Below are 23,076 nucleotides of genomic sequence, written 5' to 3'. Positions count from 1 at the left end.
ACACATGCTCATGTTATGCCTTTTAGGTACTTATTGGAGAAGTATGCCCCCTTGATGAATATTGTCATGGAGTTCTTTACATGTGAAGGAAGATTCTCCAAATTGTATGATTATCATATTCGCCTCCTAATGCACTTTACCTCTAAGAAGCCACTCAATATGTGAAACTACCTATGTATGAGCATTGCCAAAATTTCAAAGAGGATTCAGATGAAGAACAAGAAGCACTACCCTAGCCTTTTTCATCATAGTCTGATCAAGACTATAGTCCATCATCAACTTGCAGAGAAAGGTATGACTTGGGAAACTTTTTTGGAAACATCTCTCAAAATGCATGAAACTAATGTGGCAGCGCAATCATCTAGCCTACCAACACAACAAATGAAAGTAGGGTCCTCCAGCAAATCATTTGATAAAACCAAAGCACCTAAGCCTGAGGTGACCAGGATGTACAAGAGAGGAAAGAGGCTTGTGTTTGCTTCTCATGGTGAGAAAGGGGCCAAACCTTCTACATCAACAAAATAGGGATTGACAACACACGACAAAGACATGGTTGAACATGAATTTGAGCTAGTTGATTTAGAGGCAGATGATCAGACTTCAAGAATGCAGTAGATGATCAGAGATAAATACTATCAGATCAAAGAGCTCACAGTAAACATGGAGAGAGCAAGGTACATAATTTCATTTCTAGAACAGAAGAATAGTCAGCTCAAAGCGAAGCAACTAATTATGGAAAAGGAGCAAACAAATTTATTGCAGCAGATTGGCAAAGGAAAAGCAGTCATTGAGTCAAGTGAGCCTGAAGGAAAAAAGGGAAAGGTAAGAGGAAAAGGCCAAGAACAAAGGGCCTAAAGAAGGCATTGCAAGAAGAAGAAGAACACATTCTGTTGAATGAAGACCTAGACCTAGAGGACAGAATTGCTCTTGAGGTCAATCAAGACAAGGAGTGCTGGCTCAACTGGGTGAATGAACACTTGGAGAAGCTTCTAGAGAAGAAAAATAGAGACAATAAGCTGCTTAGGCATATGGCACACCACTACCAGGCTCAAAACATGATTGCCAATGTCAAGGTAAAGCAGCTTGAAAACAAGCTCAAAGAAGCCAAAAAGGAAGAAAAGGATGAAGGAAACTTAGATATGCTTGCTGAAGCATCTACGAAGGTTTAACATACATAATTTTATAGCTCCTATCCAATTTTGAGCAAATTATGGGCATTTTTGGTTTTTTGTGAATTTTGAAGCCAAATTCAAAAATTTAGCAGTTCCGGGAGCGCAGCGAGTTGGCATTGTGCTTCTTCCTTGGGCATATATTTCAGGAAAAGTATAATTTTTTGGAATTCTCTTTCCATTCTCTAAAAACCAATTTTCTCATATTTTCCAAAGGTGGATCAGATTTTGAGAAAAGTGGAAACAAGTGGCAAAAAACTAGCATTGTGGACCCTTTTTTGACAGGTGCTGCACTCCTAGAGTGACCTTGGGAGAATGGATTTTTAAAGGCCTTCCCATGGGTCATTTTCAAAAATTAAAATTGTTCTAGAAACTAGCCTTGAAGTGCTAGTTGAATGTTCTCTGAGATTTGCATTTGGACCTCAGGAAGGCACCTGAAAATTAGCTCAAAGTCGGAGCTGTGCTTCTGCATTTGTTTATGTTTTCAATTGTAAATTTCACTGTATAAAATTTCTAGTTTCTAGTTTGACTTAGTCAAAGTAAAAATTCTTTATGTAATGGCACTTGTTTCAAGGTTAGGCGATGTAGGCATGAATAAATGTACATGATAGGTTGTTTTTTATGTTTATTACACCTCGTAAAGGAAGCAAACTCCTAAACAAACTCTCCAAGAAGTGTTTGAGTTTCACCTTCTCAGTCACCTGTTGGTTGAGAGAATCTTGGAGTCAGTTCCTCCACCAAGGAATTCGACTCCTGAAGGTGGGAAAGTGGTATAAGAGAGTCTAGATGTATCATTTCTCTTTTAGAGAGAAGGGTTGGACATTTTGTGGAGGAGGCTTGGATGTAATCATCTTTTCAGATAATACAGAGACAGATGTAGCTATTCTTAAGGAACTCTAGCCCAGTGAGTTCATGGTGTTTGTTCTTTGCTTTATTTGTTTTCTAATGGTTAAAACATATTTATCTACATGATATCTCTTCTTTTTATGGATTCCTTACAATGAAATATACAGAATTCTTGTCCTTAAGCTCTATTTATCTAGTTTTCATAGTTATGTTTATGTCTTCCTAACCTAATGAAATCATGTTTATTTATGCTCATTAGTTTCTTCTTCACTCTCTCTTCTATACTACATTAACAATATTCTAAATACACCATGGTCTTCTGACATCTAGCTCCTTTCCATATTTGCTTCTGCACTCCTACAACCTAGACCTATTTGTGGCTCCAAACCCTAGTCCAGCAAACCCTAAAATCTAAATTTTCACCAACACACAAACAATTATACATATCTAGCCTAAAACTTATTTTATTTAAATTCATTTAACTGATAAGAGACATAAAGAGATCCGTCTCATGCTCAATAGGGCTAGCTATTGAGCTGAAGTGGTTTGAGGTTACCCTTCTCGATCTCCTTTCAGCCTAAGAAATTGTAAGGGACTAACACATGGATGAGACCGACACATTCTTTTGTTTCTTCCCTAAAGAACTATATGAATGGTTGTCTAAATTAGTTGAAATTCAAGGGATGTGGAGGCTTGAAGGTCCTGTAGAGTGGACTCCTGAACTTTTGTGATGTTTGAAAGCATCAGGGAGCAATATCGCACGAGATGTCGATCACTAGGTTGATCACACATTGGGCAGTTTTGTGACTTATTTTGTGATCGACAGGAACATCAGCTATAGCGAAGGATCTTTAAAGGACCGCAAGGTAAGTATTTGAACTCATTGAAGACTTGGATTAAAATTTTGTTATGTGAAAAGAGGCTTATGTAGTTACCTTGATTTTTTGGGCTACATGAAGTGGGAGACTCTTCAGAAGAAACAGCGGATCCAGCCCAGAATATAGTCCGCTCATTGAACCTCCTTCAAGCGATGATGAAGGGATGGTGCTGACTACACTGTGAATTGTAGTTCAATTAATAATTCATGGTATTCCGAGGATATCTCATCCATCCACTCCACCTCCACCTCCGCCTCATACACCTTCACCTATGCCTCCACCTCCACCCCCACCATTCAACATGGCAAAAATAATGAAGATGCTAATTTTTAAGGGAACGGGGGATGAATATCCAGAAAAATTTTGGTTTATTGCAGGATTTATTTGGATAGCGCAGAAAATTACTGATGACAATATTAAGAAAGCACAGTTGGTTACAGCCTTGCAGGACCGCGCTTTAACTTGGTAAATCAAGTATTGCACCGATAACCCCAATGCGTCATTGGCAGATACCTAGCTAGATTTGAACAAGGAATTCAGTAAGCCTAAGTCAGAGGCACAATGAGTAATTGAGATTAAGGAAATCCGACAGAAGGTTGATGAGACACCTTGGGACTTTGATCAGAGGTTGAAATGCCTGATCAAGCAAGCTAATATGCAAATATCATATTCCCAACATTACGACTAGTTTATAGCATCGCTATTGCCACATTTAAGAATACCTCTGTCACAGCAGAAGATAGCAACACAAGCAGAAGCCTTGGAGATCATGATGAGGCTACACCTATTCAGGATACTAACCTTGGGGTGCAATATATTCATTTGCAATTTGAAAGCCTGCACTTTGAGTTGCAGAGCTTGAAGAAAGGTAGGGAAGCTCAGTTGAAGGTACGCGTTAAGATATGGTGTCTGAACTATAAGAGCCATGGACATGATAAGGATCATTGCCCTGTCTTCAAGAATTATATTATAGGGGGAGGGCCTGTACCCCTAGAACCAGAGACTAATGTTGGGATGAGCATGGGAGCTAGGCTGTGGTGCGATATTTGTCAGGTTACGTGACAATATGCTACTGATAACTGCCATCTATTGCATAAATTTGTACATACCCCTCAGCAGTTATTTTGCAATTTTTGTAAGTTAGTAGGGAATAATGAATCCCATTGTAGAAGTTATGAGTTGACGATTGATAGGAATCCTACCTACAGAATGCAAGCAAAGAACCAGCCTCAGGATGAGTGGGCATGAGCAACGCATGGAGGATTCCAAGGCCGAGGATGAGGAACAGGTTTTGGACCAGCTCAAGGGCATGTGCAAGTAATCTACTATAACTATGGCGAAGTAGGGCACTTCGCGTGTGATTTTCCAAATCCCACACATCCCTCATGTCAGTATTGTTGACATTTTGATCATGTCATAGAGGAATGTCCGGTCCTTATGGAAAAGATACAAGAGAAGAAGGCACAGCCCTAGCAGTCTACGCAAAACATTAGGTGATGAGGGCAGAGCCCCGCGAAGAGAATCATAACATAAATATCGTGCTGAGAAGTGGTATAACAACTGGCGCAGATAAAGGTAAGCATCCTAAGTAAGATGGATGGGTACGCAAGGCTACTGAGAAGGAAGTAGACTTTGAGCTGAATCGTGCTAAAGAGACTTTCTTGGAAGCAAAGAAGTACTTCGATGAGGCCTCCACCTCAGGAAATCAGGAGAAATTACCCGAGACTAATGTGACGCAAGAGGTAGATCCTTTTGTTATTTCAACCAGTTCAGCCTGTCACCAATGATCAAATATGCTTTTACAAGGTGTTGTTAGGATGTCAAGTCAAATTTTTGTCATTTCAATGAATCTTCAAATAAAAATTTGGTCACTGGTTGTTGTGTCTAGGTCACTGCTACTCCCTTCACTTACTCATGGCCTTCATCATTCATCATGGTCATTGTCTTCTTTTTGGTATCATATCTTCATTTAAGTGTCTTGGGTCATGAAATGGTTAAATTCCTCATTTTAGGTCATGGTATAGGGTTTCACTCCATGTGTCATCATGATACCATATGTCAAAACAAAACAAGTCCATCATGTAATTCAGTGGGTAAAGGGAGTTAACAACTTAGGGAAAGCAAAATAAAGGTAAAAACACATATTTCATTAAATTTTGAAATATTTTATTACAAGGACAATGACTGGAATTGAGTTTTTTGGTTATTTTGAAATTCTAGATCCATCGTTTAATTCCAAATTTAATGAAATATGTGTTTAAAGGTAATGTTTTATTTCAAATAAGACAATGTTGTAGTACACTACCTCGTCTCATCATTCCTCATAGGGACATTCTTTCTTAAAAATATGTTTCTAACCAAATGGAGAAGAATTTTACAAAAGGGAAAAAGGTTTTTGTAAATGATAGGCCAATGAAAAAAAACGTCCTTCATTTTATTCTCAGGTGTTATGATTTGAAATAAATTCCAAACTAAACTTGCTACAGGAGAGTTGCTGCACTTCTAGACAGCTTTACTTCAAGACAGTATTTTAGGGGTTTAAAGTAGGTGTTGGTAGTGCTTAAGGACTCTATTGTGTAGCATACATCCTAAGATTTCCAATGGTACCTTCAGATCGTGATTTGGATTAGTGGAAGGCATCCAAAAGTGCTCTGCAAGTTGGTGCTACGCTTTTGTCAGAGACACCCTGGGTTTTTGGAGTGACCTTGGGAAAATCGATTTTTCTCCCTAATGGAGTGTCCAAATTACATGCTTGAGGAGTCCATCTTATAGCAGACTTCAATATATTTCCAACGAGCTATCAATTTCTCAATTTGGAGCAGTTTAAGGCCTCCAAAAATGGTTTGGAAGATGGTGTTGCACTACGCTTGGAGGCCTGGCACTGTGCTCGGGAACACTATGTTGCGCTTGGGCACTGCGCTCAGGCTAACTGCACTGCGCTTGGGCTAGAGTGTCCAGAAATTGCTCGAATCTCTCCCAAAACTAATTTTAAAGCTTCCTAACCTCATTTCATTGCATCCTAAGCTAGGCCACAATTAAGTACATCATTCCACTTGCTTCCTTGTTTTTCAAAATCATTTCATGCCAAAGATTTCTCCAATTAAGTTTTTGTAGTGAGTTTTTCATCAAAAATGATAGGGTTAATGATGCCCATTTTTATTTCTTGATTTTTAACATGTAAAATCTTTCCCTACACCTTTATACATGTTAGATAAACTATGTAAACCACTCAATCAACCTCAAAACATAAGTTTACCTCATTAAAAGTGAAACCCTAGTTCATTCCTAGGGGTTTTGGGAACTTTCACTAAAAACTCTGTTTTTTCCTTCTCATAAGCATATCATTCCTCCATTTCTTTTTCATTCATTTTCATCAGTTGTCCATAGCTCATATCCACCTCTTTCAAACCTCCTTTACCATTTTATCAAATTCCACCTACCCATCATTCCACTTTCCACTCATACCTCACAGTTTTTCTCATTTTCCTGCTGCTAGGGTTTTTGTCATCATGGAAGTAGAATCTTCACCAGAGAGGAAGAGACATCACAAGGGAGGGAAAATCCTCATATATGAGCCATCAAATTGTAGTGAAATCAACTCATCTCCCTTTATCAAACAGTGCTTTGAAGATGTCAATTGCTTGGATTTCTGCAAAAGGGTGAGTGAAGTGGGTTTCAATGAACAATTAATAGATTGGGTGGCAACTCAGTTGAAGGGTGAAAGTGTTGTTATTGCTGGTGTTTAATTCACTTTTTCAGTGGCCTCCATTTCATTTTCTACAGGGTTACCAGACAATGGTGAATTTTGTTTCAGGGGGTTGAGCTTAGATCTTGAGAATTATAGACCCTTCTTGAAAACACCATACAGGTTCAAACATGCTCATATTATGCCTTAGGTACTTATTGGAGAAGTATGCCCCCTTGATGAGCATTGACATGAATTTATTTGGAAGATTCTCCAGATTGTATGCTTATCATATTTGCCTCCTAATGAACTTTACCTCTTAGAAGCCACTCAATATGTGAAACTACCTATGCAGGAGGATTGCCAAAATGTCAGAGAGGATTTAGATGAAGAACAAGGAGCACTACCCTAGCCTATTTCATCATAGCCTGATAATGGCTATATTCCTTCGTCAGCTTGCAGAGAAAGATATGACTTGGGAATCGTTTTTGGAAACAACTCTAAAATGGTATGAAACCAATGTGGCAACTCAACCTTCTAGCATGCCAACACAGCAAAGGGAAGTGGGGTCCTCTAGAAAATTAGTTGAAAGAACCAAAGCACCTAAGCTTAAGGTGACTAGGATGTACAAGAGAGGGAAGAGGCTTGTGTTTGCTTCTCATGGTGAGAAAGGGACCAAGCCTTCTACATCAACAAAACAGGGATTGGCAGTGCAAGATAAGGACATGGTTGAACATGAATTTGAGTTGGTTGATTTAGAGGCAAAGGATCAGACTAAAAGCATTTAGTAGATTATCAGAGATAAAGACTATCAGATCAAAGATCTCACAGTCAACAGGGCAAGAGCAAGGTACATCATTTCATTCCTTGAATAAGAGAACAGTTAGCTCAAAGCGAAGCAATTAATCATGGAAAAAGATAAAACCAAATTATTGTAGCAGGTTGGCAAGGGCAAAGCAGTCATAGAGTCAAGTGAGCCTGAAAGAACACAAGGAAAGGGTAAGAGGAAAATGCCAAGAACAAAAGGGCTAAAGAGGCGTTGCAAGAAGAAGAAGAACATATTTTGCTGAGTGAAGAGCTAGACCTAGAGGACAGAATTACTCTTGAGGTCAATCAAGACAAGGATTACTAGCTGAATAGGGTAAATGATCATTTAGAGAAGCTTCTAGAGAAGGAAAACGGAGACAATCTGCTGCTAAGGCACATGGCGCACCACTAGCAGGCTCAAAACATGATTTGTAATGTCAAGGTCAAGCAGCTTGAAACAAACTCAAAGAAGCCAAAAAGGATCAAAAAGATGAAGGGAACTTGGAGATGCTTACTAAAGAATATATGAAGGTTTAACATCTATCATTTTACAGCTCTTAGCCAACTTTGAGCAAATTCTGAGTAGTTTTGGTTTTTTGTAAATTTTGAAGCCTAATTCAGAAATTCAGCAGTTCCAGGGTGCTGCACTTTTTCCTCAGGCATCTATTTCAGGAAAACTCTACATTTTTTGAAATATCTTTCCATATTCTAAAAACCCATTTGATCATATTTTCCAGAGGTGGCTAATATTTTGAGAAAAGTGGCAAAAAACTAGCTTTCTAGACCCTTTTTTGACAGGCGCTGCGCTCCTGGCGCAACCTTGGGAGAATGGATTTTTGAAGGCCTTCCCATGGGTCATTTTCAAAACTTCAAACGGTTTTGGAAACTATACTTGAAGGGCTAGTTGACCATTCTCTCAGATATTAATTTGGACCTCATGAAGGCACCTAAAAGTGAGCTCAAAGTCGTCACTGTGCTTCTGCATTTTTCTGTGTTTTAAATTGTAAATTTCATTGTGTAAAATTTCTACTTTCCAGTTTGACTTAGTCAAAGTCAAAAATGTTTATGTAATGGCACATTTTTTGAGGCTAGGTGTTGTAGGAATTAATAAATGTACATGGAAGGTGTTTTTTATGTTTATTAGGCCTAATAAAGGAAGCAAACTCCTAAACAAACTCTACAAGAAGTGTTTGAGTTTCACCTTCTCTCTCACCTATTGGTTGAGAGAATCTTGGAGTCAGTTCCTCCACCTAGGAATTCGACTCCTAAAGGTGTGAAAGTGGTCTAAGAGATTCTATATGTGTCATTTCTCTTTCAGAGAGAAGAGTTGAGCTTTTTGTGGAGGAGGCTTGCATGTAATGATCTTCTCAGCGAATACAGAGACAATTGCAGCTATTTTTAAGGAACTCTAGCCCAGTGAGTTCATGGTGTTTGTTCTTCTTTTTATTTGTTTTCTAATGGTTAAAACATCTTTATATACATGATATATCTTCTTTCTATGGATTCCTTATAGTGAAATAGACATAATTCTTGATCTCAAGCTCTGTTTATATGGTTTTCATAGTTATGTTTATGTCTTCTAAAAGCTAATGAACTCATGTTTACTTATGCTCATTAGTCTCTTCTACACTTTCTCTTCTATAATACATTGACAATATTCCAAATACACCATGTCTTCTAGTATCTATCTCCTTTCCATATTTTCTTCTACACTCCTACAGCCTAGACCTATTTGTGGCTCCAAACCCTAGTCCAGCAAACCCTAAATTCTAAATTTCACCAACACAAAAACAATTATACATATCTAGCCTAAAACTTATTTGCTTTAAAGTAATTTCACTGATAAAAGACTTTGAGAGATCCCTCTCTTGCTTAGTAGGGCTAGCTACTAAGCTGAAGTGGTTTGAGGTTACCCTTCTCAATCTCCTTTTCAGCCTAGGAAATTGTAAGGGACTAACACCTTCCATACTAGCTACTTTCCTAAAGACTTGTATGAATTTGTTGTGGGATCAGAAAGTTGTCAAAGGATTGCAAGAATTAATAGACAAGTGTGCCAATAAGGAAAAGATCCCTATTGAATAGTGCACAGTTAGGAAGATTGGTAAGCATAAGGCACAAACAGGGCGCGAGATGAGGCTAACCATGCAGATAAGTGAATACGAAATGGACCAAGTAATCTTGGATTTAGTGTCTGACGCGAATATCTTGCCTAAGTAGACATGGTAAAGGATGGGGAGACCTACGCTACAGTGGTCTCCTATTTAGTTACACATGGAAAATCAGCAAAAGATTATTCCAATGGGGTGCTTATATGGTGTAACAGTGGACATTGAGGGTGCAAGTGCATTGGCTAACTTTGAGGTCATTGAGATAGTGGATGACAGTAACCCATACCCTGCACTACTAGGAATTGATTGGGCTATTGATATGAACAAAGTAATCAACTTGAAGAAGGGGAATATGTCATTTGAGAAGATGTCACTCAGGGTCATAGTTCCATTAGACCCTATGGAAGGAATGCGTTACACTGAACCTGTGTGCGACTATATAGAAAGTGACGATGATCTCTATCAAATATACAAGATAGCAGTGAGAGTTGAGGATTGGATCAATCCTACAGCAGATCGGTGAATCACATGGGACAGGGATAGCTCTTGCACCTTTGATTCATATGAAGAGCTTGAGAATTGGCAGAATAGGCTACATGAAGTATCTACACTCCACTGCAACATGATGACCAAGTCGCTAAGGTGTGTTTCGACTGAGGTAAGAAACCTTCTGCATTATGATGGGTTGACTGATGTGGAATTATTTTTAGATGAATTTGAAAGAGAAGTACTGGAAGAGCATCGATTCCAGGCACTGGAATTGGCACTGTGCGCTACGCTTGCCCGTTGGTGGGGTACGCACAAGGAAAGCTTTGCTGGATGGAGAGAATATCGTAGAATGATGAAGTTAAGGTTCGGTTATGCTAATACTAGAATGACAGAAAATATAGTCAGAAGGATGATCTGCACGATCATTTAGCACGATGGATTAAGGTCTGGCGAACAAAACCACAACCGGAAAGGGTGCATACGCTAGATACAATCCCAATGAACTAGTATTTGGAGATGGAGCTTCGCCATGGAACAATTGAATGAGATGTTTTAAGAGAGAGTTTTCTATTAACTTTCACCTTTGAGGATGGCTTCGAGAGTATTAATGAAGTGCTGCAAGAAATAAAAGTATCTATATTCAGAACGCCGAAGGATCAGTAGAATGGACTCAGCCAGATTGGAGTACACATTTGCGCCAGGCGCTGGAATGATATAATGTGACATGTTGAAGAAGAGGATGACCCGTGGAAATACTACCATTCCTGAAACTGAAGGACAATGCAAGGAACGAAGGTGGAGAACCCAGATATATCAGAGCCTTTGAAAACTCGACAGGTAAACATCTAATCTAAAAAAGAACCTAAGTTCGCGAAGATTGGAGATTATTGGGACGAATATACGGTTGATAAGGTAGCTGAGCTATTGTGCGAGTACCAAGATTTGTTCCCCATAAAATTTTCAGATTTGAAAGGGATTGTCAGAGATTTAGGCGTTATGAAGATTACATTGAAACCAAATGTGAAGCCTATTAAGCAGCGACCTTATCGATTGAATTGAAAGTATAAGGAAAAGGTGCACTTAGAACTGCATAATATGCTGGAAGTTGGCATTATTGAGCCTGTATAAGAATCTGATTGGGTAAGCCCAATGGTGGTCCAAGAAAAGAAAAAAAAAAGGGCGAAATACACATATGTGTAGATATAAGGAAGTTGAATTATGTCTGTGTGCATCACCCATTTTCGACACCATTTACTGACGAAGTATTAGAGAATGTTGGCGAATAGGAAGCATATTCGTTCACTGATGGATTTTCGGGTTATCATCAAATAAAAATCATGCCAGAGGATAGAAGCAAAACAACCTTCGTGATGAAGTGGGGTTGCTTCCAATATACAGTTATGTCATTCAGATTGAAGAACGCGCCTGCAATATTTTCCCGAGTGGTGATCGCGGCGTTCAAAGAGTTCATTCATAAATTCCTAGAAGTATATTTTGATGATTGGACCATGTTTGGATTGGTGAAACGCCATGTTGCGAGTATGCGCCTCATGCTGGATACATGTCGAAGGTATCAGATCACGTTGAACTTGAAGAAGTGTATATTCTATGTGACTTTTGGGATTTTCTTCAGCCATGTTGTATGTAAGAAGAGCTTGATGGTGTCCCCTGCGAAGATCTCTGTTATTGTGAATTTGGAACCCCCTAGGAATGTGAAACAACTACGTGCAACATTAGGACACACTGGGTACTACAAGAATTTTATCAAGGCGTATGCCCAGATAACTGCGGCAATGGAAAAATTGTTAAAGAAGGATGTGATGTTTTGCTGGGATGAAGATTGTCAGCGCAGCTTGGATGTCTTGAAAGAGAAAATGGTGACAGCGCCTATCTTCTTGTTTCCCAACTGGAAAAAGGAGTTTCATGTACATGTTGATGCCTCCTGTATTGCACTGGGAGCAGTGTTAACACAGGCAGGAGAGGGAGAGATCGATCATCTGATAGCTTTCACAAGCAAGAAGTTATCTAAAGATGAGAAGAATTACTCCACTACAGAGCATGAATGGTTGGCGATGATCTACGTGCTACAAAAATTCAGACATTATTTGTTGGGCAGACACTTCAAGATGTATACAGATCACTCCGTGCTGAAGTATATGGCCAATAAGCCTAAGTTGGGGGGAAAGATATGCGTATGGTTGCTATTGTTCCAAGAGTATGACTTTGGGGTAATTGTGAAGTCGGGAAGGTTGAATGTAGGTCCGGACCATCTCTCAAGGATTGAAACAAGCGAAGAACCCAGTAGTTTGGAAGAAGGACTGCCAGATGCACAACTCTTTGTGGTGCGCGTCGCGAGCGATCATTTTTCCGATATTATTCATTTCTTAACAACAGGAACATCTCCCGAAGGTTATTCCACTCAACAAAAGAAGGAGTTAGTAGTTCGCGTTGCAAATTTTTCGGTAATTGTGGGTCATTTGTATAAAATGGGGTCAGATTAGATATTACGAAGGTATGTTCCAAAGTTTGAATGCGAGAGTATCTTAGCTAAAGCCCATGGAGGAGTGGCAGGAGGCCACTTTGCAGGGAAAGCGACTATGCAAAATATTTTGCGCGCTAGGTTATGGTGGCCAATGGTACACAAGGATTCTAAGGCATAATGCAAGGCGTGCGATGCTTGCCAAAAGACAGGGTAGCCTTCGTGAAGGGATGGATTGCCTTTGAATCCCCAAGTTTCATTGCAGGTATTTGAGAAATGGACCACTGATTTTATAGGTCCCATACAACCACCAGGAAAGAAGACCGATGCACGGTATATTATTACTATGACGGAGTACTTAACCAAATGGGTAGAAGCGTAGCCAGTGAGGGATTGTACAATGGCCATTGCTACGAAATTTTTGTTTGAATGTATCTTACCAAGGTTTGGGTGTCCTAATATTTTGATGATTGGTAGGGGTACACATTTCCTAAATGAAACAATCAGCGCGGTGTTGGAAGAATTTTAGGTATATCATTAGAAAAGCACTCCCTATCACCCATAGGAAAATGGAACAGTAGATGATTTTAATAATATATTGGAGCATGCACTGACAAAGATATGCAATGCGCAGAGGAATGACTGGGACATGTGTGTACCTATTGTATTATGGGCTTATAGGATGACCTGCAAAAAGTTAATAGGACAAACACCATTCAAGTTGGTCTATGGAATTGAAGCAGCCATGCCAATGGAGTATATTGTGCCCAGTTTAAGGATTAAAACCTGGATTGAGATGGCAGACCGTGAGACCTTGGAAGAGCAGATCATGGAGTTAAAAGTAGGTCATTTCCTTGCAAGATTTCATTAGCAAGTGCAAAAGGAACGCGAGAAGGCCTAACATGATCGGCATATTAAGCTACGCTTCACAAAGTTTCTAGGAAAATTTCAAATGCACTGGTTGGGGTCGTATGTTATTAAGGAGATCACGGATGGTGGCGCAGTTCATCTTGCAAAACTGAATGGAGAATCATTCCCTGGAAAAGTGAACGGAAGTAGATTGAAGTTGTACATAAGGGATCCTGCCCCTACACGATCCAGCGAGTTGTAAGGGATTGCAGGACTATAAACTACGCTGCCTGACGAGGTGAATAACATGGTAGGAAGGTTGCGCGACAGATGACAAGGGTGTGACAAGTGAAGCTACTATGGATGAGCTACGCCATGGAGGATGGTGCCACGCAAATGGGGCCAAAAGTAGTCGTTGATGTTATTATTCATGATTTGATGGCCAAAAATCAATTAAGAGGAGCGGGTAAGCACTCTATATGGTGAAAATATCTGAAGATCTACCACCAAAGGGGCATTTATTACCAAAATTTGGGGGGAACGGTCGGATTTGAATTCAAAAATCCCTATAAATCTTGCATGTTGGACCACCGAAGAACACTTTTCATTCTGAGACTTTTCTGGGCGATTTGTTGTCTGAAGTTTATGAGTTGTCAATTCTGGGAGGATTTCGTGGCAAGCCCAGCATTTGTTGCCTTACCTACGTGGAACCAGAAGGCCATTCTCCAGAAAATGACTGCCAACAACCCCACCAAAGCCGTGAGTTTTGAAGCCGTATTTCCGACGCGCTAGGGCCTAAGACATCAAGTATGGAAGCTTCAACCCCTGTGCCTACTGCAATGAGGTCGTCAAGGCCAAAGAAATCTGCTACAAAATAGAAGTAACCAGCCGCCAAGGAGAATCATAGGCAACCGGTGTCAGTGAAAATGTCACCAAGGAAGAATCCGGAGGTGCAACAACAAGAGAAGCAAGACAAACAGCTAAAGCAAGTGGTTGATTTAGAAGAGGAGGAATACCAAGGTGTAGAAGAAGTAGATGCCAAAGAGATCGAGCCTATCTCAAGGCTTCCTGAGTATATCCCTCCATAGAAGGGAAGAACCAAAGTAACCAAGGATCCCGATTCTGGGAAATTCACAGTATCGACACCCCTATTGTCTAAGCAGGTTGAATTTGAAGGTCCTAGGTTAGCACGCATTCTAGTACTGAAAATGGAGGAATGGGAACTCGCGGACCATGAGAAGATCCTGCATTTAGAAACCCACAAATATATGACAAAGATATATTATGAATAAACAGGGGTTATGCAGTTGGAGCCCATGAAGTGGGTCCGCGGTGTTGAGCAGGTGGGGCTGTTGCACATGCTCTCAGTGTCGCACTATCATCGCTCAGCTATCAACACGGTGTGTGTGCGCCATCTCCTCGCGCTAGTGCACGATGGGTGTCTGTGGCTTGGGCAAACCATCCCAATAACCAACATGTTGATCCATAGGATAACGAAGTTGCCTCACAAAGGAGCGGACCCTTCCAAGGATTTTGGAGGGAAAACCGGGGAAAAGGACTTGGCAGATAAAATGAAGAAAGAGTATGGTCTTGTTAAAAATTCGTGTGGATACTCTATCCTCTCAATTCAAGACCAGGCAGTACAGTTCGCTGCCCAAATTCTTGTGGGAAAAATCATGAGGAAGTGTCATGCGGATGAAGTTCCAGCGCCGGTAGTGTCACTTGCAGCACAGTGCGCGAAGGGTGTCCAATACAATTGGGAAAAGTATCTATGCCAGGAGTTCCTTGCGAACTGTCGAGAAGCCCAAGAAGAAAGCAAGCCATTTCATTATGCTTGGATTTTATTGTCTATCATGTTCGTTTCTTGTAGGTTTCCAAAGGACAGTAACTTTCCCTTGCAGAAGGAAGATTTACCCGAGGCAACGTGGTTCACCTCGCTGTGGTCTACAAAGGATCTGGCACGAGTCAAGGAGTCAAATATTTTCTGGATCTTGATGGAGATGGACCTTCGAATGGTGATTAATCAGAGGCCAAGGTTGTCCCCAACCTTGTTCGAATAATTGACGGCCTACGCAGAGTTTAAGGCCGATTTCCATAATGTGTCAATCAGAGTGCGAAAGGACCCAAAGCACACATGGCATCTGTTGCCTTATTTGGTATCTGAGACAGATGTGCAAGAGGTTGTGGGGTATTGGTGAGCAGAGTAGCACTAACTTGTGACACTTCATGTGGGAACAAGCAAAGGAGCAGAGAGCTCTGTTGCACAGAATCGAAAGGATGCATCTCAAAAGGTCGCAGGTGCCTTGGATGATTTGAAAAAGAAGGAAGCTGCTAAGGCAGCAACGGAGAAGGAACGAATGGAGAAAGAGCGTGCTGCCAAATAGTAGGTTGAAAAATATCATCAAGATACAGAGGAAGGCGACAAGTCAACCTCATAGCACACAGATGAGTCAGAGTTGTCAACACATGAAGGAGGCAGTGGTGAGGAGCAGTGCACTCCTTTCACCTTGAAGCGGTGCGGCCAGGAGCAGACTATTGGACAGAGGAAAAAGCTAGTTTGTATTTACAAGAACGCAACAAATTATAAATATAACCATAAATACAAAGATGCATTAGAAACAACACTTCATTTCATTAATATCAAATGCTGAAATATGCTTACAAATAGAATGGAAATAAGACTAGCTCAGGCGATGGTAGCTTATCTCTGAGAAGAGATGTGGCAGCTACATGCCTCTGAAATGTGTTACAATGAGGCTCAAATGTCTATTTATTATTGAGAAACAATGGAAAACCCTAAACATCCAAAAACCTAACCCTAGGAGATGAAGCGCCAAAATTGTGGGCCCCGTTTGGGTAAATTGGTACATCAACCTCCCAGGGTCGTAACTTTGGCATACGATCTTTGTTTGCCTATCATAATACCTCGTTTCAAAGATCTCGAAGAGAAGGTTGAAAACAAATTGGCAAGCCAATTTTGGAAGTTTTGGTCTCTCCGTTTTCCCTAAAAATGTCGTTAGGGCCACAAAACGGCTCTAGAAGTTTAGGACTCGAAAAACTGGCAAAAATAGTAAACTGTGCTACAATTAAGGAAACCAAAAAACTGAAAGAGATAGTGTTGGGGGTCCAAGTGGAATAGCCGGGTGGCCACCAATATCCACCTGGATTAGTCCTCACCCCTTAGGAAGCAATCCCCATTGCGTTGAGTGCCTACATGAGATGGGGAAACTTCTGCTAAACTTGGTTCCTAGTGAGCCAATTGCCTCGGTGAAGGAGTTGGCTAGCTTTGACAGCCCGATATGGTTGCATATTCTGTTGGCGAGTGTTCCTAATCTATGTGTCCATGATCCAATCAGTGGTGGCATGTTCCATGTAGTCTGGGTTTAGCGTTGTTGGTGTGAGATGTTTTGCAACGGCGGATGTGTCCATCAATGGTGGAAAGTATGGCCGAAGGTGGTCTGCATTGAACACTGGGTGAAGAACAATGAATGGTAAAATGCTAAGCTCAAAGGCATTGTCCCCTATAGCCTTGGTGATGGTGTATATCCCATATCAGAGCAAGTGAAGCTTGTGGTGGAGTCCAGCAAGATGCTCCTTCTAAAAATGTAGCCAAACATTGTTGCCCACCTAGAAATTGTGCGACACCCGATGTTGATCATGGCACTACTTATAATTAGCATTGGCTCTATCTAATATATCATGGATCTACTGGAAGATATATTGGATGAGCTCAATGAAGCTTTTAGCCCTATCGGCTTCGGACTGGACATGAGTTGAATCTACCTGAGTAGCTATAGCTGGTATGGCCACATCAATGGGACATAATGGCTAAAATCCCAGCCCTACCTGAAAAGCGCTATGGACCATTGAGTTGTGGAGAGCTCTGTTGTAGTTGTGCTGGACATAGGGGAGGCTTTCATCCCATGTGTATGGATGCTTCAAGTTATACATGCATAGAATGTGTACGATCATCCTATTGACAACCTTTGTTTGGCCATAAGTTTGGTGATGGAAATTTGTGGACTTAGTAACTTTTGTATCTAGCATCGACCAGAGACTTGACCAAAATGCACTCAAGAAACTACTGTCCCGATCCGAAACAATGCACTGTGGGATCCCAAAGTGTACCCATACTTGCTCAAAAAGAGCTTAGCAATGGCATTTTCCTTGCTTTGGATTCACGGATCCAAAGTCTCGCTTCTTCTCTTTAAACTTCTTCTCAATCTTCACAGTGTAACGGTACATCGTTCCGAGCAAGGAAATGTCCAGGAACTCCATCTCATCTTAGATGTACTTGTGTAAACAGTCACGATACTTGAGCACCTAATTCCGCTCAGTATCCTTGATACCCAGCTATCTGTGAAGGGTATTGAAAATATTTGTGAACTCCAGCACATCTTGGTCCCTTCCCTGCTGTAGCCTAGTGCACTTTATGTATTTATCTTCATAGCTCTCGACAAGGTAATATTGTTCCTTGAAGCAATCTCGGAAAGAATCTCAAGTGGGTGCGGTTGAAAACAATGAGGATTCACTCTTGTCCTTTTGTTCACAGTAGGTTTCCCACCAGTCCTTGACGTGTGGGGCGACTTTGAGAAGTGCAAAAGTAATATTTTCCCAATTGGAAAATTCATGAACTAAAAAATATCATTCCAACATACTTAACCATTTATCTACAGCGTCTGCATCTATCAAGCCCTCAAATATCGGAATATCGAAGTTAACTTGTACCTTAAAATGAGTGGCACCTCTAGAGTGGCTGTTGGATGAAGATGCATCGCCTGTGGGTAGTTGTCCACAGATCTAGGAAAAGTTATTCATCATCACGTCCCTCCGTCACTCGAGGGCTTCCTTTAGCAACATTTTGAAAGGATCTCCTGCCCCCTTGTCTTTTTTTTCTTCCACCATGGGAGGCCATAGGAATTTGTGAGGCTGAACTTGCAAAGGTTCAACTAGTTCGAGCCCTAACTCCTTATATCCCGACCTCGTTGGGGACATGCAAAGAAAAACAGAGAAAGAGCAGATCGCTCTGATACCACTGATCCGGATTTAAACATGAATGCAAAAAATTACATATATAACCATAAATACAAAGATGCAGTAGAAATAACACTTCATTTCATTAATATCAAATACTGAAATATTCTTATAAACAGAATGGAAATAAGACTAGCTCAGGCGATGGTAGCTTATCTCTGAGAAGAGATGTGGCAGGTACATGCCTCTGAACTATGTTACAATGAGGCTCAAAGGCCTATTTATTATTGAGAAACAATGGAAAACCATAAACATCCAAAAACCTAACCCTAGGAGATAAAGTGCCAAAATTGTGGGCCCTATATGGGTAAATTGGTACATCAACTTCTTGGGGTCGTAACTTTGGCGATACGATCTTTGTTTGGCTATCATAATACCTTGTTTCGAAGATCTCAAAGAGAAGATTAATAACAAATCGGCTAGCCCATTTGGGATATTTTTAGTCTCTCCGTTTTCCCTAAAAATGTCATTTAGGGCCACAAAACAACTTCGGAAGTTCAGGACCCGAAAAACTTCCAAAAATAGTAAATTTTGCTACAATTAAGGAAACCAAAAAACTAAAAGAGACAATGTTGGGCGCCCAAGTGGAATAGGCAGGTGGCCACCAATATCCACCTAGATCATTCCTCCCCCCTTCAGGAAGCAATGGTCCCCATTGCGTTAAGTGCCTGCATGATATGGGGAAACTTTTGTTGAACTTGGTCCCTGGTGAGCCACTTGCCTTGGTGAAGGAGTTGGCCAACTTTGACAACCCGATATAGTTGGATCTTCTATTATCGAGTGTTCTTGATCTGTGTGTCCATGATCTGATCTGTGTGTCCATGATCTGATCAGTGGTGGCATGTTCCATGCAGTTTGGGTTTAGCTCTGTTGGTGTGAGTTGTTCTACAACGGCGGATGTGTCCAGCAATGGTGGAAAGTATGGCTGAAGGCGGTCTACATTGTATAGTAAGTGAAGACCAAGTGGTGGAATGCTACGTTCGAAGGCATTGTCCCCTACAACCTTGGTGATGGTGTATGGCCCATATCGGAGCGGGCGAAGCTGGTGGTGGGGTCCAGCGAGACGCTTCTTTTGCAAATGTAGCCAAACTTTTCGCCCACCTAGAACTTGTGCGACACCCGATGTTGATCATGGCGCTGCTTGTAATTAGCATTAGCTCTGTCCAATATATCATGGAGCTAGTGGCAGATGTATTGGATGTGCTCAATGAAATTTTTAGCCCTGTCGGCTTCAGACTGGACATGACCTGAATCTGCCTAAGTCGATGCAAATGGTATGGCCACATCAATGGGACATAATGGTCGAAATCCTAGCCCTACCTGAAAGGGGATGTGGCCCGTTGAGCTGTGGAGAGCTATATTGTAGTTGTGTTGGACATAGGGGAGGATTTCATCCCATGTGCGTGGATGCTTCGAGTTTTACATGCATAGAATGTGTACGATCATCCTGTTGACAACCTCAGTTTGCCCATCAGTTTGGGGATGGAAAGTCATGGATTTAGTAAGTTTTGTATCTAGCATAAACTAGAAACTTGACCAAAATTCACTCAAGAATATGTTGTCCCGATCTGAGACAATGGACTGTGGGATCCCAAAGTGTACCCACACTTGCTCAAAGAAGAGCTTAGCAGTGGCCTTTGTTGTGATACTCTTCTTGCAGGCCGCCATGATGGCCATCTTAGAGAATCTGTCAATGACTACAAAAACATAATTGTTTTCATGCTTAGTAGAAGGAAGGCCTGACATGTAATCCATGGAGAGAGATTTCCAAGCATGACTAGGAGTAGGTAGAGGAGTATACAGACCTTGCTTCTTGATGGTTGGTTTGGCAATGGTGCAGGCGGTGCAAGATCTAATGTACTTTCCAACATCCTGACGAAGTTTTGGCCAATAAAAATACTTTTACAATACTACCATTGTTTTCTCTACTACGAAATGTCCAACGACCCGACTGTAGTGCGCCTCCCAAATCATCTTGGCACCCTCGCTTGAAGGAACACAAATGTGTCCCGGGTGGCATAACAATGCATCCTAAAGGTGAAAACATGGAACTTGCTTCCCTTTGTCAATTCCCTTATTGGGTTCTGATTTAGAGTCGGAACATCCATCTAATTCATAAGCCTTCAGCTTGGCGATTTGTCGATGTGGAGGGCGTATATGGTTAGGAGTAAACGAAGTTTTATCCCCTTGTTTATGTAAAGTTTGAGTCGGCTTTGAGACCCACCCATGGTATGCAGACCATAGAATTGTATAAATAGGTGCGTCTTAGAGATTCTAAGGGAGATATCTAAGAATTGATGGATGTAATGGGTCAATTGAAGAGAATTCTTAGCGTAGAGAAATAGATAAGATAGGAGAGAAAGGCTCTATAGCTGAGTGCGCATAGGCCTAGGTAGAGTCTGTAGCTGAGTGCGCAGGGTAGTTTTGAGTCTGTAAACCTTAAATGAAGATTAATTAAGAAGATTATTGAATAATTCCTATTTATATCTGTTTATCTCTATTTACTTTTGTTTACGATATATGATGTTAATAAATAATGTGTTTATAAAATATTAATCTAATTATGCACAATTCTCTCGAATAAGTCTTAATAAATGTACGCAATGCATGTTAAGTACTTTCGCGAAGACTGTGAGGAATTTTGTTATGTCTTCTAAATAACTTAAGTAGATCTACGTGAACACTAATCTAGGATTGTTCTCTAATGCATGTAAGTGAATAAATCAACTGTTAAGAGTCCGCAAGGGCCGATCGTGGACCTTGGCGAAGGTCTAAAGACTATTTTAGTAGAGTTGCAGTACCGATACCTAAGGGCTTATCGATTTGTGCGAAGGCAGAACTGAGGCACTAAAAGACATCACACTCGTCTCTGGATACAGAAACTTGGTTCTTGTATCCCCCCATACTGCTTCGAGTGAGACTGCAGTGTGCACTATGTGGGTTGTTGCCGAAAGGGCTAGTAGTGTAGGGATTTGTTCATTGGCGCAACTAACTCTGAACCTGGGTTAGCACCCCCTAAGCCAACACACCAGTTTCTCATGTCCTTCTTTGTCTTTATGGTGTTGTTCTTTTCTTGCAGCTTTGGCAGGCTGTTCTAGGCAGCCCTGCCTTGGCTAGGTCCTTTGTTTTTTGGTTTGGGAGCACCTTTTCCTTGCTTTGGATTCACAGATCCAAAGTCCCGCTTCTTTTGTTTAAACTTCTACTCAATCTTGATAGTATATCGGTACGCTGTACAGAGCGAGGAGATGTCCAAGAACTCCATCTCATCCTCGATGTACTTATGTAGACATCCACGATACTTGAGCACTAAATTCCGCTTAGTATCCTTGATACCCAGCTTCATGTGAAGGGTATGGAAAATATTTCTGAACTCCGACACATCTTGGTCCCTTCCCTGTTGTAGCATGGTCCACTTTATGTATTTATCTTCATAGCTCCCGATAGGGTAATATTGTTCCTTGATGGCGTCTCAGAAAGAATCCCAAGTGGGTGCGGCTGAAAACAACGAGGTTTCACTCTCATCCTTTTGTTCACAGTAGGTTTCCCATCTATCCTTGACGTGTGGGGCAGCTTTGAGAAGTGCAAAAGTAATCTTTTCCCAATTGGAAAGGTCATGAACTGAAAAATATCCTTCCAACAGATTTAACCATTTATCTACAGCGTCTGCATCTATCAGGTCTTCAAATATAGGAATATCAAAGTTAACTTGTACCTTCAAAGGAGTGGCGCCTCCAAAGTGGTTGTTGGATGAACATGCATCACCTATGGGTAGCCGTCGACGAATCTAGGAAAAGTTATTCATCATCGTGTCCCTTTATCACTCGAGGGCTTCCTCAAGCAACATTTTGAAAAGATCCCCTGCCCCATCGTCTTTCTTTTCTTCCACCATTGGAGGCCGTTGGGATTTGCGAGGTTGATCTTGGAAAGGTTCAACTAGATTTATCCCTAACTCCTTATATCCTGACCTCATTGGGGAGATGCAAAGAAAAACAAAGAAAGAGCAGACCGCTTTGATACCACTAATCTGGATTTAAACAGGAATGCAACAAATTACAGATAACCATAAATACAAAGATGCAGTAGAAATAACACTTCATTTCATTAATATCAAATACTGAAATATGCTTACAAACAGAATGGAAATAAGACTAGCTTAGGCAATGGTAGCTTATCTCTCAGAAGAGATGTGGTGGCTACATGCCTCTGAACTATTTTACAATGAGGCTCAAAGGCCTATTTATTTTTTAGAAACAATGGAAAACCCTAAACATCCAAAAACCTAACCGTGGGAGATGAAGCGCCAAAACTGTGGACCCCGTTTGGATAAATTGGTACATCAATTTGTTGGGCTTATATCTTTGGCATACAATCTTTGTTTGGCTATCATAATACCTCATTTCGAAGATCTCCAAGAGGAGGCTGAAAACAAACTTGTTAGCCAAGTTGGGACATTTTCAGTCTCTCTGTTTTCCCTAAATATGTCGTTTAGAGCCACAAAACAGCTCTCAAAGCTCATGTCTTGAAAAACTACCAAAAATAGTAAATTATGCTACAATTAAGGAAACCGAAAAATTGAAAGAGACAGCGTTGGGGGTCTAAGTGGAATAGGCGGTTGGGCACCAATATCCACCTGGATCATTCCTCCCCCCTTAGGAAGCAATGGTCCCCATTGTGTTGAGTGCCTGCATGAGATGGGGAAACTTCTGTTGAACTTGGTACCTGGTGAGCCACT

The sequence above is a fragment of the Pinus tabuliformis genome, chromosome 3_2 (assembly GCF_031772625.1).
Source record: "Pinus tabuliformis cultivar Carrire ecotype Pingquan chromosome 3_2, CPIR1, whole genome shotgun sequence".
NCBI classification, from domain to species: domain Eukaryota; kingdom Viridiplantae; phylum Streptophyta; class Pinopsida; order Pinales; family Pinaceae; genus Pinus; species Pinus tabuliformis.
The sequence above is the reverse complement of the archived record's forward strand: the minus strand, read 5'-3'. Positions refer to the sequence as shown.